A 19402-nucleotide genomic window follows, 5' to 3' on the forward strand; every position below is an offset into this window, starting at 1 on the left:
CGTCCCTTGCGCGTGCAAGTACCCTCGTCAGGTTTTCCAAGTTCCGCTCCCACTTTAAAACTTCGACGAAGACGTTCCGGTCGAATTGTGTTGTCTTCACGAGGCGTGCTCCTGTAGTTGAACCTCTTCTACCTGTCCGCGTACTTGTGCCCACACGATAGCGGATCGCAAAGTGGTTGCTATCAGTGAATGATTCGCTCTCCCTCCAGTCACTCGTCCAGCCCGGACTGCAGATAGTGATGTCAATGATGGACTCGCTCCCATTCCTGTGGTAGATCCTTGTATCGTCTACAACCGGCGAAACCTTCCAAAAGACATCTTCGTAAGGTTCTCTACCTCCTTGGTTGTTTCAACAGTGCTCATCAGCACGATGTCGTCCGCAAATCGACTACCTGTACGTCTGCTGGTAACTTCAGCGTTAACACCTCATTATACATGGCATTCTAGAGCACAGGTCCGAGTATGGAACCTTGTGGAATACCCAACTGTTAGAGCAATAGATTGTAACACGGCTTTGGTTACGTAGATCAAGATTAAATTATCAAAGAAACCAGATGCCAAATTCTGCATTTCACAATTAATTATTGGTAATAATTCTGCCAAAGTCTAGGAAGAGCCAAATCTTCCATAGTATTCTTAGATTAAGAATTTCGTTTTTTTTTGTATTCTCACCATATTACTCGTAACATATAACAACATATAACATATAATAACGTCTTAGCTTATAAGGTAAATTAAATATGCATTTTGATTGCATCTTTATTGCTTTAAAGAATAAAAACATTCGTGAAACATTTTCAACAATACTTCGAAGCCGTGTCTAATAACATTCTGTTGACCTTTAAACACACAACAACCATCATCATCACCAATCGAGGAACGGAGTAGACGAACTTCCTCCCTTGGAACGGCTCGATCCGAAAACCTGAGCCATAAGTAGGGTGATATTATCGACCGTGTAGATCCGAAGGTCGATCCGATAATCTCCCCCGGGAATGGTGATGGGAAGGTGCGTTTCGTCCACGACCACATCCTTCACGCTATAGGTTCGATTCTGCAACGGTATTGACCGAAAACTATCCCAATCAGATATAACAGTGGAACAGTTACTTTCATGATCAGACGTTGTGAATGTACTGACCTATGAAGCGGCGGAACATGACTAGATAACATAGATTGTTAAGTGTGGATCCAGTGCGTAGATCCAATTGAAATAAAACACGCAGATGTAAAGCGAATAGTTCAAACTTCCCACTAAATTTAGGCCGTTTACATCGTATTGAAACTTCGCTTTTAAAGTCACTTAACGTTTTGATCATTACACATGATGTCGAGGAATAGATTTTTCATAAACATAAATAATGTTTCGTGTTTAATAAGAAGTACAGGGAACCGAATCCGGGATAAGGATTCAGGATTTAAAATAAGGATTGAAATATAAATCTTAGATCAGGATCCAAGATGAGCATCAGAATCTGGATTAGGATCAAAATCCAGGAACAGGAATTTAGACGCAAGATGCAAGATCCAAAATTTAGGATCAAGATCAAGAATTCAAATTAAAAGACCAGGATGAGTTTTAGAATTTTAAATCATCATCAGGATTTAGAATTAGGGCTACCATAAGGTATATAATTGGACGCATAGTCAGGTATTGTAAAGAGCCACAGGTATCTATTATACCATAAATATTCTAAACAAACTCTAACCAGTGATTGTTTAAAACAGAAGCTGTCCACTAACTCTTCGACCCACACAAATCTTTATTAGAAAATTTGCATCAAGAAACGATTTTGCAAGACAAAATTTAAAAAAAAGCATTTACAAATATTCTATTACACCAGATCATGTACCATAAAAATCTCTGCGAACTATTCCACGTGACAGATGATAACGACTTGCACTTTAACAAACTAAATGTAGCAACCTCTAAGCTGTAGATTAAATCAAACGAGCAATCTCCCCCATCGCTAAACAATCTCTAAGCCATGAAGGTTTTCAAAACATCTATTTGGTATGACTAGGTATTTGTTTACCCGTGTTTACCGATGGCAAAACGGCCGCATCAGGCGCCTCGTCAGGTTGTTTGAAGAGCAATTAGCAAGTCTTCTGCTCGATATCAACTATCGTACAAGGAAGATGCTGGGTACGACTCTTGGTTTTCTAACAAGCAAAGACCATCTACGAAAATGATTTTCAACTAGTAAATTGCCTCTGGTTAAAAAAAATGCTTCAATATTATAGTCTTTCCCTAATTGAATCCACAAATCATTCGTCTTTCAAACCTACCGGTCATATTTCTAACACATCATTTAGCCCAAGGCAAATGACTTCCGAGCGGACCGATTGTCGCCGGCGAAGACCAACGGTCATTTGCGAAACCATTAACATAAATTTGGAAGCCAAAATGTCTGGCCCGGGCCGGAAAAAACCCAATATCGCACACACATTTGCCAAAAACTCAATTATTCAATAAACATCAATGGATAGTCCGAACCCGGGGTTTGAGGAAGGTAAATCGGTGAGCCATTTAACTGACCATAACAAAAGCACAAAAACAAAAATATCAAACTCACGCATAAAATGTGGAAAAAATCTACCTACACTGAACGAAATCGGGCGATTAATTTTAAAGGGGCATTACAATAATTATTATCATTTATGGTCCGCATACAAGCTAACGATTTATTCACTAAAAAGGACCGGGAGAAACAATAAATTTTACAGTTAGGTCCTAAAAGAGATTGACCCATTAAAATTTATAGGAAAATCCAATGAATCTCGCGAGCCACACTCGATCGGTAGAATGTATAAGAAAATCTAATAAATTATACAGTTTCGAATAATAATACATTATAAATTTGCTCAGAGGTTTTGTTCGTTTTTTGTGTCGCTGTTCAACTGAAATTGAAGTTGATCAATTTCAGCCCATCCGTACAAAAAAGTGAAGCTCAACAAATAGAACGGTATGTATTTTGTGTATTTTTAAAAGATGCCTGCGAATTTTTCTAATGATCAGAACAGTTTCTATTCAAGCAACATTTTCATATTTCTTTTTTTCAGAATATACAATTAAAAGCGAGCAGTACAAAATGAAAATGGACGCCTTAGATCCCCAAATGGTTTTTTCGTTTCCGGAAATTAGAATTCACGGAATCAACTCACCCATCAATGGCGGACGACCGCGGAATTTCGAGTCTCTGCCCAAGCATCCAGAATTCCCTTTAGAAGGGTCTTTGCTAACAAGAAGAAAGGTGAGATGATGTGAAACTTTGTTTTCAATATCTAAAACTAAATCATTCCTCATGATTTCAGGTTTGTTTTTGTTATTACCAACTTTTCTAAACCGAGGACCCCTTCAAGTCGGAAGTTTTGGTTTCGGTTCATCACCTTTCTAACACCAGTGCTAAACAGCTTGCCTGTGCCATAGTAAAGTGTTTAATTATTCTAAATTTGATAGCAGCTATGAAAGAAACAATAAAATTTTCAAAGTAAACAAAAATAAGCTGTATCCCACTTTTTTCGGAAAGAAAATACGAAAAGAAATCATAAAAAGTAAAACCATAACACAAGACACCCCATCAATTTATATTCCATCATTTTGAACTGTAATTATTATAAACTTGACGTTTTATAAAGTTCATTGGATTTTCTGATAAATTTTATTAAAAACTAAAACCATGCAATTGTATTCGATGAGCAAACTCGTAAAAAGTATTAGATTTTCTATTAGTGCAAAAACACTAGAATTTCCGATATTGTTCATAGCCCGATTTCGTTCAGTGTAGTTGTCTAGAGCAGGGTGCTGGAAAATGACCCACCAATTTGTGACCGTCATCAAATTAATCAGTTTTATGAAAGCTAAATGCTAGCCAGCTTCGAGATTTACCGTTGTCGATTATAAAATTGATGAAACCCAACCGGCGATGAACGTGAAATACAACATAGAGGCTGAGTTATGTGTCATTTGGGTAGCCGTAGCAGTCGAAAAATGGGTTAGGAAAGTGGCAGCATGTTATGAGGGTTTAGAACAACGATTCCAAAAATTGGCACTCCAATTTTGAATGTCACGTTTCGTAAAATGATAGCAATTTTCAGAAGGATCAGCCACTATTAGAAAACATATTTAGTCACGCTTTTTGATGTATTTGGACTTTGTTTGAAATAATTTTCCGTAAATCAAAAGTTATTTCTAATTCATGACTTTGTTTTTTTTTGGTTTCAGATACTTCAATAAAACCAGGACTCTTCAATCTTTCAAAGGTAAATATTTTTAAAAAAATATTTTTACTTTGTGCACGTTACGATTGCGATACAATTTTGATATGATAACCATACGATAACGATACGATGACGATTCGCTGATGATACGATGACGATACGATAACGATACAATGACGGAAGCGATGACGATACGATGACGGTACGATGACGTTACAATGACGATATGATGACGATACGTTGACGATACGATGACGATTCGATTACGATACGATGGTGATACGATTACGATAGGATGACAAGTCGATAGAGATACTATGATGATATAATTGATGACAATACGATGACGATAGGATGACGTTGAGCGATAAGATGACGAAAGGATTTCGGAAAGATGACGATCAGATCACGATACGATGGCGATATGATGACGATAGGATGACAAATCGATAGCGATATGGTACGATGACAATACGATGACGATAGGATTACGATTCAATAGCGATACGATGACGATAAGATTACGAGACGATGACGATACGATTATGATACGATTACAATACGATGACGATACGATTACGATACGATGACGGTACGATGACGATAAGATTACGATACGATTACAATACGATGACGATTCTATGACGATAGGATGGCGATACGATGACGATAGGATGACAAGTCTATAGCGATACGATGACGATACGATAACAATACGATGAAGGTAGGATGACGGTTTGATAGCGATACGATGACGATACGATTACGATACGATTATAATACGATTACGATACGATTTTGATACGACGATACGATGACGATTGGATGACAAGTCGATAGCTATACGATGACGATACGACGACGATAGGATGACGATTCGATAGCAATAGGATGACGATACGATTATGAGACGATAACGATACGATTATGATACGATTACGATACGATTTCGATACGATGACGATACGATGACGGTACGATGACAGTACGATGACGCTACGATTACAGTACGTTGACGATTCGATGACGATAGGATGACAAGTCGATAGCGATACGATGATGATATGATTGATGACAATATGATGACGATAGGATGACGATTCGATAGCGATAAGATGACGATAGGATTTCGAAAAGATGACGATCAGATTACGATACGATAACGATTCGCTGACGATACGATGGGGATATGATGACGATAGGACGACAAATCGATAGCGATACGGTACGATGACAATACGATGACGATAGGATTACGATTCGATATCGATACGATGGCGATAAGATAACGAGACGATGACGATACGATTATGATACGATTACAATACGATGACGATACGATGACGGTACGATGGCGATACGATTACGATACGATTACAATACGATGACGATTCTATGACGATAGGATGGCGATACGATGACGATAGGATGACAAGTCTATAGCGATACGATTACGATACGATAACAATACGATGAAGATAGAATGATGTTTGATAGCGATACGATGACAATACGATTACGATACGATTTTGATACGACGACGATACGGTGACGGTACGATGATGATACGTCTACGATACGATGACGATACGATGACGATACGATTACATTACAATGACGATTCCATGACGATACGATGACGATTGGATGACAAGTCGATAGCTATTCGATGACGATACGACGACGATAGGATGACGATTCGATAGCTATACGATGATGATACGATTTCGATACAATGACGATTCGCTGACGATACGATGGCGTTACGATGACGATAGGATGACAAGTCGATAGTGATACAATACGATGACAATACGATGATGATAGGATGCTGATTCGATAGCGATACGATGATCATACGATTATGAGACCATGACGATACGATTATGATACGATTACGATACGATTTCGATACGATGACGATACGATGACGGTACGATGACGGTACGATGACGGTACGATGACGGTACCATTATGATACGATTACGATATGATGACGATTCGATGACGATACGATGACGATGACGATACAAGTCGATAGCGATACGATAATGATACGATGACAATACGACGACGATAGGATTACAATTCGATAGCGATACGATGACGATACGATTACGATACGATGACGATACGATTACGATACGATGACAATACGATGACGATACGATTACAATATGATGACGATACGATTACAATTTTATGACGATTCGATGACGATACGATGGCGATACGATGACGATACGATTTAATACGATACGAATACTATTCGATTACGAAAATATAGTGAAGACACGATACAATACAAACAATTATAAAAATAATCTGTGCCTTGTAGAACTAGATCGAAAGAAGTTCAACGCCCATCATTTTTTTCTAGAATAAATGTACACTTGTGGACCAGTGGATCACATCAGAGTTTTTTTTGTTATTAACAAATGGTTTTATTAAGGCATTTTACTTATAAAGTTTTTATGTGCTGAGAGTATTTTTCCTAACTTTGGGTTAGTAAGAGGGGGGCTACATCAGAGTTTGTAATAGAAAGAAATTTAAAGCAAAGATTTTTTGTAATGTTTGAAACTTCTTCATTATGATTTCAATAAATCATTATTATTTCCCTTATACTCTGATAATCGAATTCAATGGCTAGCCAGCTGATAACAATAATATGCCATTGAAAATTCATTCAAATGAATCGTTAGCTTGATGCAAATAAATAATAACAATCATAACAAACCGTCACGGGACAACTTTTATCGTCACAGTCTCGTGACACCAGAGCAACAGCAGCAAACACAAATCGCTGACTCAATCTTCTTTACGATTATGTCGTGTCGGTTGATGACGCCGAAAACGACGCCATTGATTAGTCGCCCATATGTAGCGTCATTCGTCGTCACAGCACTAAACTAAGTGTCATGTGACGGAGAGCTTTCCGGTGTGGCACTAAACATTAACGTCTTGATGCGAGTGTATTTCCTGTGCTGAGCCAGCGTATGAAAATTAATTATATAAATAATAATGTGCGAGTAGGTAGATACCTAACTGCTAATTGCTACTCTGGAGTATGTTGTGATAGGGCCTGAGCTACAATCTGAGCATTAACATGCTTATGTACGTTCATATGTATGACGCTCATACTATGTTGTGATCATTAACCTTGCTAGAATCCGGCTCGGCCGGAAGACAATCTTTAGCAGCTACCCCGTGATGAGGAGAGAACATGTAGGGGTTAGTCTTCTTACTTTTGGCCAGCACTTGCTTCGAAGGAGGAAATTGAACAGGTTGCCGCGGCCAATCTTATTCCAGGTTGCCCGCCACCCATTCATATCGGCAGCTGCTGGCAGTATTATTAATGAGTTGAGTACTACCTACCAGAAAGTATCTTCTCCATACGTGGTATGACCGGCATCGGTTGGGGGCATCCAGTTAGAACCCACTCGTCCAATCACATATACACACAGACTTCTTCAGAAGGGAACAGAACAACCGAAGACCATAATAAGACCAAGACCGGCAAAGATTGAGGCGGTGTGGATTGCGCACGCGGTCAGTTGGACTAGAATGCCAAGCGAACCGGAAACGGAGTCTAATTATGGAAGACCATTGCACTCTTCCCCGTTCCGGTGGATGGGTTTAGCAATGCAGTTAGACTCTGTCTGACTCAGCGAAATCGGACCCGGATTGGCAGTCTGTATCCATTTTTCCGGTCTCTTGAGCATGTAGAGAAACGAAGACAAAACCATTTCTCAGATTTAAGATTCTTCATTCGCTATGACCTCATATAATATTGTCGTCCACAACAATGGAAATATGTTGGATCTATGAAAACTGTAAATGAAGCATTTCGGGTTTAATGATTTAAGGTGGATATGAGTAGTCAAAAAAGCTTAGCTAAGCTTTTATCGTCCACAACAATGGTCTGATATTTGAGAATTTAGAAGATTAAAAATAAAAGATTTTATGAACAATCCAAGAACATTTTAGGTGTTCTAGTTTTAACAAAAGTCCCGTTCTACTGCATTGTAAATTATTCTCGATTTTTAAGCCCTTATTTTAATCCACTAATTTGTTTTGAACAACACATAGGTACTTAAATCAAATTATCATGGAAACACAGTGATACCAAAAGTTCAAGATCGAAAGAAATTTTTATGATGTATTGTTTATGAGTAAGAAATTCGAGATGATGTACAAGAACATTGAGTAAAATAATTTTTTGAATTGAATTTGAAGGTTCTAACCAAGTTGTTAGTCGTCCTACACAAAGTGATTTTTTTTTGGTAAATTTGCAAAACCAACCTAAATGATTTTCATTTTTTATCAGGAGAATATTTAACAAGACTGATGTTCTAATGAGAAAATGATAACTTCACTGCATCAGCAATTGATTTGAAATTTTTTTCAAAAGTTCAAATACCAAAATTATTGAAGTTAAAAACAGAAATTCAGAATAAATGTTGAAAAATAGAGATGGTACTGTTGTTAATTAAGGAAGTCAACTACTTCTTTTGCTAAAAAAATAATGTTTGTCTATCTGTTTGTTCCCTATAGTTGGACCCGGAAACTACTGAACCGATGGTCGTGAAGTTTGACATCTGGGGATTTTTTTGGCCGGTGATGGTTTCTTTAAAAGTTACACAACCATCCGACTTAAGGAAGGGAGGGGGAGTATGGGAGGTCTCTCAGAAAAAATTAACATACTATATGACACAATCTTCATCAATTTTTTGGAGATTTCGTTCAAATATGGTTCTGAATGAATATTTAACCAAATCAAGTCTAAAAAACTATCTTATAAATCGAATGTTTAAAATGCTTTTTTTTTTTCAAAAAAGAACAACTCAAAAACGGATTTTTAAAAACTTTTTCGCAAGCAAGAGTTGTGACAATTGTAAAACTCTATAACTTTCTTGATGATATAAAGTCTCTATCTTGAAGTATTGATGGTAGGTACTGTTTGAGTAATTTCATTTTAATATAGTCTGTTTTCAGACATCAATATTTCGGAAGGTTGCAAAAATTTTAAAACATAAACATATCCATTTGAAAGGGCAACTTTTCAACGTTCTTGAGCATATAATTCATGACCGAAAGAACGATGGGTTTTGGGGGGTAAACCTCCCACCCCCTACCCCCCCAACCATGAGGGTCCAGGAAAAGCAAGCGAAATGTTATACTCTACACTTAAATTTATAATTTTCTTAATCAAATTTTGATGATTGAGAAGGGTTTTTTTTATTTAAAAAATGTTGATTAGACCGTTTACTTTTTAGCTAAAGCTGAGTAAGGTTATTCAAGATTAACAATTTATACTCAGAACTGATGCCAAAATCTCGAAAACTTATCCCAGGTTCAGAATTATGGTACAGATCTCACTTGATGATAAAAATTCATTTCTGTATACCTACTAACTTTTAATAGATAATTTCAGGGCTCTCGTTCCCTATTACCAAAATTTCGCATTATTAGGATTTCTGATTTTCAGTTGGCATCATCACTAGAAAATACTTGGAAAGGTGTATTGAAAATGTCCTTTTTCATCGTTCTCAAAAACACGTAAACTTAGATATCTGAGCCAAAATTTTAAGTTCTTAAACTTAATTCTTTTGCAGAACTCAAAACTTCAAAATATTGATCACGAATTGAAATGAAAATCATTCGAAATTCATATTGTTATTCAGGTTAAAAACAAAAAAGAGAAATAATGAATTCAGAACGAAAACCAAGACATCAATATAAAATACTGACTTGATGAACTAGGGCTCATTCGATCCTAAGCCATATCGAAATTTGATTTGGAATCTGAATTCAGAAATCTTTCTTTTTTCACATTACAGAAGTCGTATTGAAACTCTAAAAAGATCCAAAATTAAAATTTTATAATTTGTATTCTTGATAGTTTTAAACTCATTTACGAGCTTAAACTGAAATTCGTATACCTATTCATGCTGAATATGAATATTAAACTTGAATTCATATTCGGTTTCAAAATTCAGATACATAATGAATATTCAAAATTCATGCTATGAGAGATGAGTTATAATCATCAAGATTACTATTACGTTGAGGATTTCAAATTGCAAAACTCACAGACTTGTGATTTTGATTGTTTGATTCGAAATTTGTAACCCAAAATCAGTCAGCTTTTATTTTAGAAAAAAAAAACATCTATAGGATTTAATTTGAGGAATGCATTTTTACGAAAAGTATTTGTGGATAAAGCAACATGTAATATTCCGTTAAAACATAATAATATTATTATTGCAAACTTCAACTCGGATTTGGATCGAAATTGCAAGTACCAGGTTTGAACCACAAAATTTCAATCAATTAATTTTACTTTTAAAAATTTAATTCAATTGTAAATCGTTAAAATCTTTAATTTGATCGAGGATTTGAGAGATTTTATTTATGTGATTTGAGCATAGAATTTTTTAACAAATCGAAGGCTTTTTTATATAAAACTTATTCTTTGTTCAAATGTTAATTGACCAGAAAACCATGTCATTGAAACCAATCTTTAAAAAATTACTTTAATCAAATGTTTTAATATGCCATCTAATCGAAAATAAAAACTCTTATAAGTGGTTAATTCCAAAATTCGATTCGTAATTATAAGCTACCAAAATATTCTAGTTAATAAATAATCAAAAATAGATATTAAACTTGTAGATTTAATTTATCGGCCTAGCGGTGAAAAGTGATGTCCTTTTTAGTAGGGACATCTAAAGATTATGAAGTGTTTTTTTTTATATAGTTGGATAGAAGGTTAGATGAAATGAAAGATGTTGAAAATGAGCGGGTAGAATGTATTTAGAAGCATATCATCACATATCAAATTTTTGTTCCTCACGGGCCTTCATAAAATTAAAAATAACTTTGGTCAAAAAAAAAAAAAAAACACGACATCATAGCATCGGTGATAGGTCACTATCAGACTATCGACCGTACTGTTTCGCATCCAAACCCCGGATGTAACAAAAGCGCGATGATAACAAACTGAGAAGACTAGACATCGATAGATGCGTTTCTGAGTTAAAGGGAGTATATATGAGCGATCACATATCATCTTTTTGTTCGTCCGCACTGCAAGTTTTCCCTTGTGGGGCGGACCACGCTTGGCCTACTAATGTGTGGTGGTAGATGCAACTCTATCTGTATCTACCGCTTCATAATAGTAGGCCCGCGAGGAACAAAAATTTGATATGTGATGATATGCTTCTAAATAAATTCTATCCGCTCATTTTCAACATCTTTCATTTCATCTAACCTTCTATCCACCTATATAAAAAAATACTTCATAATCTTTAGATGTCCCTACTAAAAAGGACATCACTTTTCACCGCTAGGCCGATAAATTAAATCTACAAGTATAAATTACGGTGATTAATCCTTCATAAAATTATAGATATTAAATATTTTTATTTCATCGTTGATAGCTTGGTTTGTCGAAAGTAGAATAAATATTTTACAATTAAGAAGTAACATTAAAATTTCAGACATAGAATCTAAACTTGGAAGATGTTTGTTCGATGTCTGTCTGGTCAACATGAAATGTGGTCAGTGACGTCGCCGTCGCTGGTGTTGACGAAAACTCCAATTTGGGGAATCAGCGACAATATTAGAATTCAAGATTAAAATTCGAACCCTGAAATCAGATTTTATTCAGAACTACGTTTCAGTGTCTCAAATTAAAATAATATCTTCAATTTTGATTTGAAACAAATTATAAACGCAATTCATATACAAACTTGAGAAGCAAAGTTACAATCAAAGCCAAAGAAGGAATTACTAAATTGATAGTTCAAAATAAAAATTTTATTTTATTTCCACATCATAAACACAAAAAAATCGTTTTTATGTAATTTTAAAAAAGTGATGCGGTTTTCAATTATTGAAAACAACAATGCGTCAAATAATCATTCTAAATGGGTCAAAAAATAAATTAGGAAACATAAAATCATAATGAAGACACAATTTGTAATCAATGAAAAAATCAAATGAGTGAAGAAATTTCAACAAAGATCTCGAGTTCCCAAAATTTAGAAAATTATAATATAAAAAACAACACAAGTCTTGAAAATGTCAATATATTGAATCTCTATTCGTATGGAAAAACATTTGAGAATTATCAATTGGATTCAGGATATTTACTTCAGTAAGAAAAATTTTAAAATAAAAGCACATAAAAATAAGTAGTAGAAAAAACTTCAGTTGGGAAACTTTCAGTTTTAATTTCTAATCTAAGATAGAAATTGGATTGAAAATTCAATAAAGAATCTCAGTAAATTTCAATAATTTTGCAATATTCATACTAATGCTTTTCAATTCAAGCGAGCATTCTAGATTCCTCGGTTCTATAAATTTAATTCCCATTGATTTTCAATGTTGTTTCTTGATTTTTTTAATTTCCTTAAATCAAGGCATTTGCTCTGATATTGTCCGGATAAAATTCAGGAATATTTATTATGTAAAGTCTTTGAATCAAGAAAAGTAAACATGAATTATAAATTACTCTTCTGCTGCTGAACTGCTGCATTCAAAAACTGATAACTGCTATTTTGTTCAAAACTCGACAAAATTAATAAAAAGTAATTCCAGTCGCCTTAATAAAAGCCTTAACATTTTTAAATGTTGTTTCATATTCTAAACATTCACTGGAAACTCTCATAAATATATTCTTTATTCAATAAATAAGAGAACGTGATATGTATTATTTATTATGGGTAACAGGTGTTCGCTACGAATCCGGTAGGAACAAGACGAGCGGGGGCGCAACGAGCGAGGTGGTTAGACCAAGTAGAGCGTGATCTGGCGAACGTGGGGTGCCCGAGAAATTGGAGAACGGTTGCCATGGACCGAGTGAATTTTAGGAATTATGTTCGTCAAGTTATGTCGTGAGACGGAATACTATGAAAATAAATAAAATTATTATGGGTAGAGATTCAAGATTTTCCAGATTTTTTCGGGAATACACGGGTTTTCAAAGTAAAGTGAACAAGAAGAGCGAACTACAGTTGCCTTAATAAATCATTACTTTGCTGAAATTTTACACAGAAAAAACAGAATGCTCTAATTGTGGTAAATTTTTTAAGCTAGCTTCATAATTTTTTTTAATTGTTTTTCGTATTTTGTTTTTTAAAAATTCCAAATCAAATGCTCATATTTTGCTCAACCTTCATGAATGCGGCAAAAGTTCTGCAATACTCGCTTTAGGTGGTCCCCTTAGCTCATATTCGAATGAATCTATTCGAGATATTATTCCAAGAGAGCACCCTTAGCTGTTATATTTGACGTTTTATTTCTGATTTTCTCGGAAAAAAGGGATCAATCTTACCCCGTTTTACGGTAGCTATTTTATTTATTTTAAGTACACTACAAATATTTTGCACAAAATTAAATAAATGCGAATGAGATCAAAATAATTGCACATGTCGTAAGATGGCTGAGATATGGTTGATTAAAATCTTCATGTTTTTGAGGGGGTGATCCTAAACTTTTGGCCGGCAGTGTATAACTTCAAAATAAACATTGGTTTTGATAGTCCGCTTTCCAATAAAGATGCGCATTAGGATTATTTCAAATCGTTCTGAATAAATGTTGTAACATATCACCCTGAAAGGTATTATGAAAAAAAACTGATTTTTGTAGGTCTTCTCTAACTTCATGAAAACAAATGGTCAAAAAATTATAAGTTGAAGAGTGAGATGTTTGGCGTCCTTGACAAAGTTTACATGAATTATCATGTTCTTAAATGTTTTAGTATAATTTAGGCTCTTTCTTATAACCGTAGGAAAATAACTTTCGTTGCTCTGAAACTTATATTAATTCATTGAAAATAACTGCCTCTAACTGTTTTAAAACTTTGTGTAAGACAAATAATACGTTAAACTTAATGGGGAGGACTCCAGTATAGTTTCCCGCTAAATTTCTTTTTTGAACCACTGTGCAATTCTATCAGAATTTGACTTTTTAGATTATTAAACCAAATTTTTTTGCTGCAAAATGTTTAGCTTCAATTCATACTAGCAAAACTAAGGCTCAAGAATGCCATAACACATTAGTGAAAAAACTGTGTTATTCCAAACTATCCTAATTTTTCTGGCTGAATGAATAGGTAAAAATTTATGTTTCCTAGTATCGGTTTAGTGAACATGTATCATGCTGTTATCCTATGTGATTTACATTTTTGAACATTCTAACAGGTTTTAACGGAGTTTAATCTCACGAGAACTTTCTTCAAATTTTTTTATGTTTTCAATTTTACTGAACCATATTCTAATTTCACTTTGTAATGAAACAGTATTGTTGTTTTATTTACATAATTCTCTATGTTTATTCATAGTTTGTAAATTTTCAGCCTTATTAGAATATACGGATACAATCCAACTGTCAGCAGAATTAGACTTGATGTTATTTTCACGATTTTCATGGAATTTTTACGAAATTTCTTCTCCATCGCCAAAGAAGGTTTCTTCAACATTGCGCCACTCCCAGTTGAAAATTGTTGTCTCTTAATACTACAGCGAAAAATGGGGATCGATTTGGAAAACATCTCCTGACTCCATGGCTGTTCATCGGAAAGGAGAAAAAAACCTATAAGTCAAACGCCCATCGGTCAGATTTGGCCGAGTTGTTTTCGTCGATTCCAGCAAATTACCAAAACAGCGGCTCGGCCCTCTACTTGGTCCCACTCTTCTTACGGCGAGAACTCGTAAATATTTATTTCACCTTGTTCCCAATAAGTAATGTAAGAAGAAAAAATGCATCACTTTCAGGGAGGGAATGGAGAACATCACGTAAACAAGTCTCCACTCCGGGTTCTATCGACTTTCAATTGATCGACGAGATTACGTGTGGAAGTTTAAATCTTTCTTCCATTTATTCGGTGCATACCGAGAGCCTGTATTTGGTTTACAAATCTTTATTTCTGTTGTGGCCATGGACAATCGAATAAACATTAGCCAGCCGATTTCGGGATGCTGATTTGTTCAACAGCGAATGAATTATTTTGGGATAATGAACTGCGGGGAGTCTTAAGTGTGTTGCAAAACATATCGATTGGCATTTTCGATTGGGCAATAAAGCTTTTTCTATTTCGTTACTTTTGATGAGCCTTTCCCTTATTCAACAGGTAGGATGGGAAAAAACTTTTTAGCTTAGCTTAGCTTAGCTTAGTTGACTACTCATATCCACCTTAAATCATTGGACTTGGAGTGCTTAGATAGGATCATTGATTCAAAACTTCAGATAACATATTTGATTAGACTTTGTTCAATTTACGCACTTCAAATTCCATGATCGCTGGCGTGGCTAAGCAGAACAAGTTCTACCTCGCCAATGGTTGCTACTCCGTGATTGATCGAGGCCATCAGCTTTGTTCAAAGGCCAAAAGAATGGTGCTTGGGACTAGCAATTCATTCACAATGCACAAAACTCATGCTCTCCCTTTGAAAATGATCAATAACGGCGCCGGCCACGTCCTAGTAGTCAATGAGGAATGAAGGAAGGATTGTTAGTAGGATACTCTCAGGATTAATTAACAACCTCTTGTCCCTTTATATTCCAAAGATAAATTTTGAAAAATTCCGAAACAAAGGTAAGTCAATTTAACCAACTATAGAAACCGTCTATACGTCTGCGAGTCTATATTCAAATATCCAAGGAAAGGGTTTTGTTAGTGGGGGAATTATAGATCAGGATCCATTTTGGTGAATGGTGCGATCGAGCTTTCCTACACCTCCTATGCTCCTAGATTTTTCTTAAGGAAACTCCTATTTCTAAATATGAGGCAGTGATGAAAAGTTTAAAAGTCAAGTAATGTGTTTTAGTTTTCATAAAACTAACTTGTTTCCCTAATTCTTGTTCCTGATACCCTAATGTGTTTTCAAAAACGACCCTTAGGATTGAAGATACTTCTATTAAACTTCGAAGAATATTTATGAGGAGATATTTCAAATATGAAAGTTTTGTTGATGGATGATGTGATTCTCCTTTTTGTTCCTTTTAATTTTTATTTGTTATTTAGATTGTGTTAACTGAATAAGATCGTTTTTGGAAACTCATCAGTGCTATTCAACCTTTTGCCTCAGTTTAATTTCACGGAGAAAACAAATCAACCAAAAAAGTTGGTTATTTATAGTACACAAGTGAGTCATCTATGAAAATGTATATTTTATTTTTCAACATCTAAATATTTGCTGTGACATCTTTTTCAATGAATTTTCAAAACCATCCATTTTAAATTCACACCTCTGTGAACTGTACTATCCACAGTCGTTCATCCACCCTAGTCAACACATAGCATAGTCGAAGAATTCTACCTACTTCCCAGCATGGGGCCCAAAAATACAAAAATGCACACATAAATTTACGTGATTATGAAAAGAATCCTATCCGTTTATGGCGTTTATAAACAGAGAACAAACGCATTCACCGAAAACCTCTCGACCAAACAAAGCAAATTCAAAGCTAATTTCAATTTCTCGGCAAAATGACCAGGATGTCACTCGAAAACACACCAAGAGAATACTTCTACCTTTTCACTTCCGCATTTCTTCAAATTTATGATAAAATAAGAATGAATAAGCTTAGCTTAGTTTGGCAGACCACTCAAATCCACATTTTACCGATCAACTTGAAATGCTTATTCGTTTACCCTGATTTCTTCTTTAAAACAAGAATTAAGCTGTGTCACGATTCATATTGATAAAAAAAAACTGTTGTTTGGATCATTCTTGTTTCAGTTCAAATGTTTTTAGTTTATCCATTAGTTTATAAACATATGCAAACGATAATGATTGCAGCATCCATTTAATTAAATTAGGCTAATTGCAATTGAACTTCTTCGTCATATCAACATTTCACGTCAACATTTAAACCATCAAATCTGTACACCGTAACATTGTTGAAGAAAAAATGATACTACAAAGTAAAAGAGTCTACCTCATGCAAAATAAGATATACTGTAGTCACTTTCTCCTGAGAACACTCACAATCAAATATTTCAATAATAAAATCTATTGTTAGCTTTGGTCACTATCAACTACATCAACAATTGATCTGCAATTCACTTTTGAAAATAGCATGGTAATTTTCGTCTTGGTGTTATTTTGTGTAGAACCGCAGTGTTGAAATGCTCGATTCAACTGATAACTTTTTGGATTTAATTCAGGCATGGTGTGTGACTCAATTCATAAGAATTCCTTGAGCTGTAATCGTAATAGCTTCCGAAAGAAAACTTAATTTCACAACCTAAGCATGCAACATCTAAACCTATTCTTACCGGCTGATTTCCCTCTGCAAAGCTTGCAGAGAAAACGAAACCGAATCCAATGTATCGCTGAAAATCCTCAGAGAAAAATTATCAACAATTGTTCAACAAGTGTTCAATAAAAATCTTACTCAAATTTAGTCTTGATTGGTTTTCGAGGATGGGAAAAAACTTTTTGAAATAAAAACAAAACAGTATCATTTTGGTTTAGAATAATCAAATATTTTAGAAATTAGAACAAAGATGGTCTACTAGCGTTTGGCTGAAAAACTAAAAACCCAAAATCCAGATCTACCTAGTTTCAGTAGTTTCAACCGGCACCGAAATCCGTTTTATGGGTGTTAATCGTCTAGCACATGTCTTCTTCTCTCTGCATCATGTCCATCATTAATTATAGCGTCTAGCTGCCATTTTTTGTTGAATGCCGCCGCTTGGCAGAAGTGTTGAACCAATTTCAACTTGAAGAGTTTCTAGTGAAATACGTCGGTTATTTTCGTCTTTTGAGGTTGACAATTAGCGACGACATGGACCGATGTCGCTACAAGAGAATTGCATTTTTTTCAAAGAAAATAATTAATAGACCTTTCGAAAATATTAAACATTTGGGGATATTTAGAAATTATAACTTTAAGTGACTTGCAATCTTTTCGAGAAAAAAAATGGTTTAAAATACCCATTCTACTGTAGTTTTCACTGGCTAAAACTTTTAGTAAATAATGACTCGGCCGTATCGAGAGTTTCTCATACAAAAAGTAGGTACCCAACCAATCATCTAAATACTCGTCGTTCGCTGGTGCTAGTTTTTCCTACAAAACACAACATACCGAGACGTGATGTTCTCATTTCAAAGTGTCTTTGAAGAAGCATTTCTTATTTTTATTTCGTTTCTGCTCAAAGTCGATTTCTTACCCAAGGAAACCACTTGAAGTCGGTTCTGTTTACAAATAGACTCAACCTAGAATCGCATGAGCGCTGTCGTTCGTTTTACAACAAGAGAAAAGTTACACCACACATAGCTTGTCGGTCGTTGGCGCAGTTTTTGTTTGAAAGCGGCAGCTTAGACGCTGTAAAACTAGACGATACGCTTCTTGATGACGGCTGTACCTCACTATTTGGCTCTGATGGGAAAAGTCAAACGTGAAATGTTTATTTTCGGCTTCGAATCGGAGCATCCGCCATCGTCTGTCTGTTTTTGTTGTCGCCGTCTAACCGGCAAAACAATATCTTTGTTTAAGATGGAACTCTATGCGAAACTTAGTAGAGCGGAATTAGGGGCTGTAAAAGTCTATTTGCGTTCTTGTCAACTCATTCCTTACTTCAAAATTGAACCTTTATTGAAGCCTTGAAGGTCAAAATCGCCTCAAATCAATTCTGAACTTTTCATTTTAATGTTCATCAGTGAATATAATATTATTGAAACAATTTCTTAACCCTCATTCTTTCTAAATTGTTCTACCCGTAAAAGCTAAAAGAGTGCAAATTTTAAACTCCTAACTAAAACCGATGTATTGTTTCTCAACCGATTTGGAAAAGTTTCAGGGTTTTAAACCTCGTAACGTAACTCAAGTACACGCTAAATAATTTAGAAATTAGATTCACGGGATTTTTCACGTAAAATAAGCTTTTGCTGCATTCCATCGATGGGTCTAAATTTTTCCTTAAAAATTTAAGCTTCAACAATACATTCATAAGGAATAGTAGAAAATATTGGATTCTATAAATTATTTAGGTTTGAGCGATTTTACATTAATAGTTAGGTATTTAATTAATATCCTAGTTTTCGAACGAAGGTCCTAGAAGTCGTCAATTTTTTATGAGATTTTAAAAAATTAAAGGATTTCGATGGTTTCATTACTAAGAAAAAATTTTTTTTTGCATAAATTAGCAAGTTAAAAGCTAATTCTT

General features: G+C 35.0%; 1 protein-coding gene across 1 annotated transcript in view; it reads left to right on the forward strand.

The window, feature by feature from the left end:
* Positions 1-4225: 4225 nt before the first annotated feature.
* LOC129743614 (xaa-Pro dipeptidase) overlaps positions 4226-19402 on the forward strand; it is a 92539-nt gene continuing 77362 nt past the window's right edge. Inside the window, exon 1 of the mRNA XM_055735691.1 lies at positions 4226-4263. The gene's annotated coding sequence lies outside the window, so the exon portion shown is untranslated. The remainder of the gene's footprint in view (positions 4264-19402) is intronic.

This window comes from Uranotaenia lowii, chromosome 2 (genome assembly GCF_029784155.1).
Source record: "Uranotaenia lowii strain MFRU-FL chromosome 2, ASM2978415v1, whole genome shotgun sequence".
NCBI classification, from domain to species: domain Eukaryota; kingdom Metazoa; phylum Arthropoda; class Insecta; order Diptera; family Culicidae; genus Uranotaenia; species Uranotaenia lowii.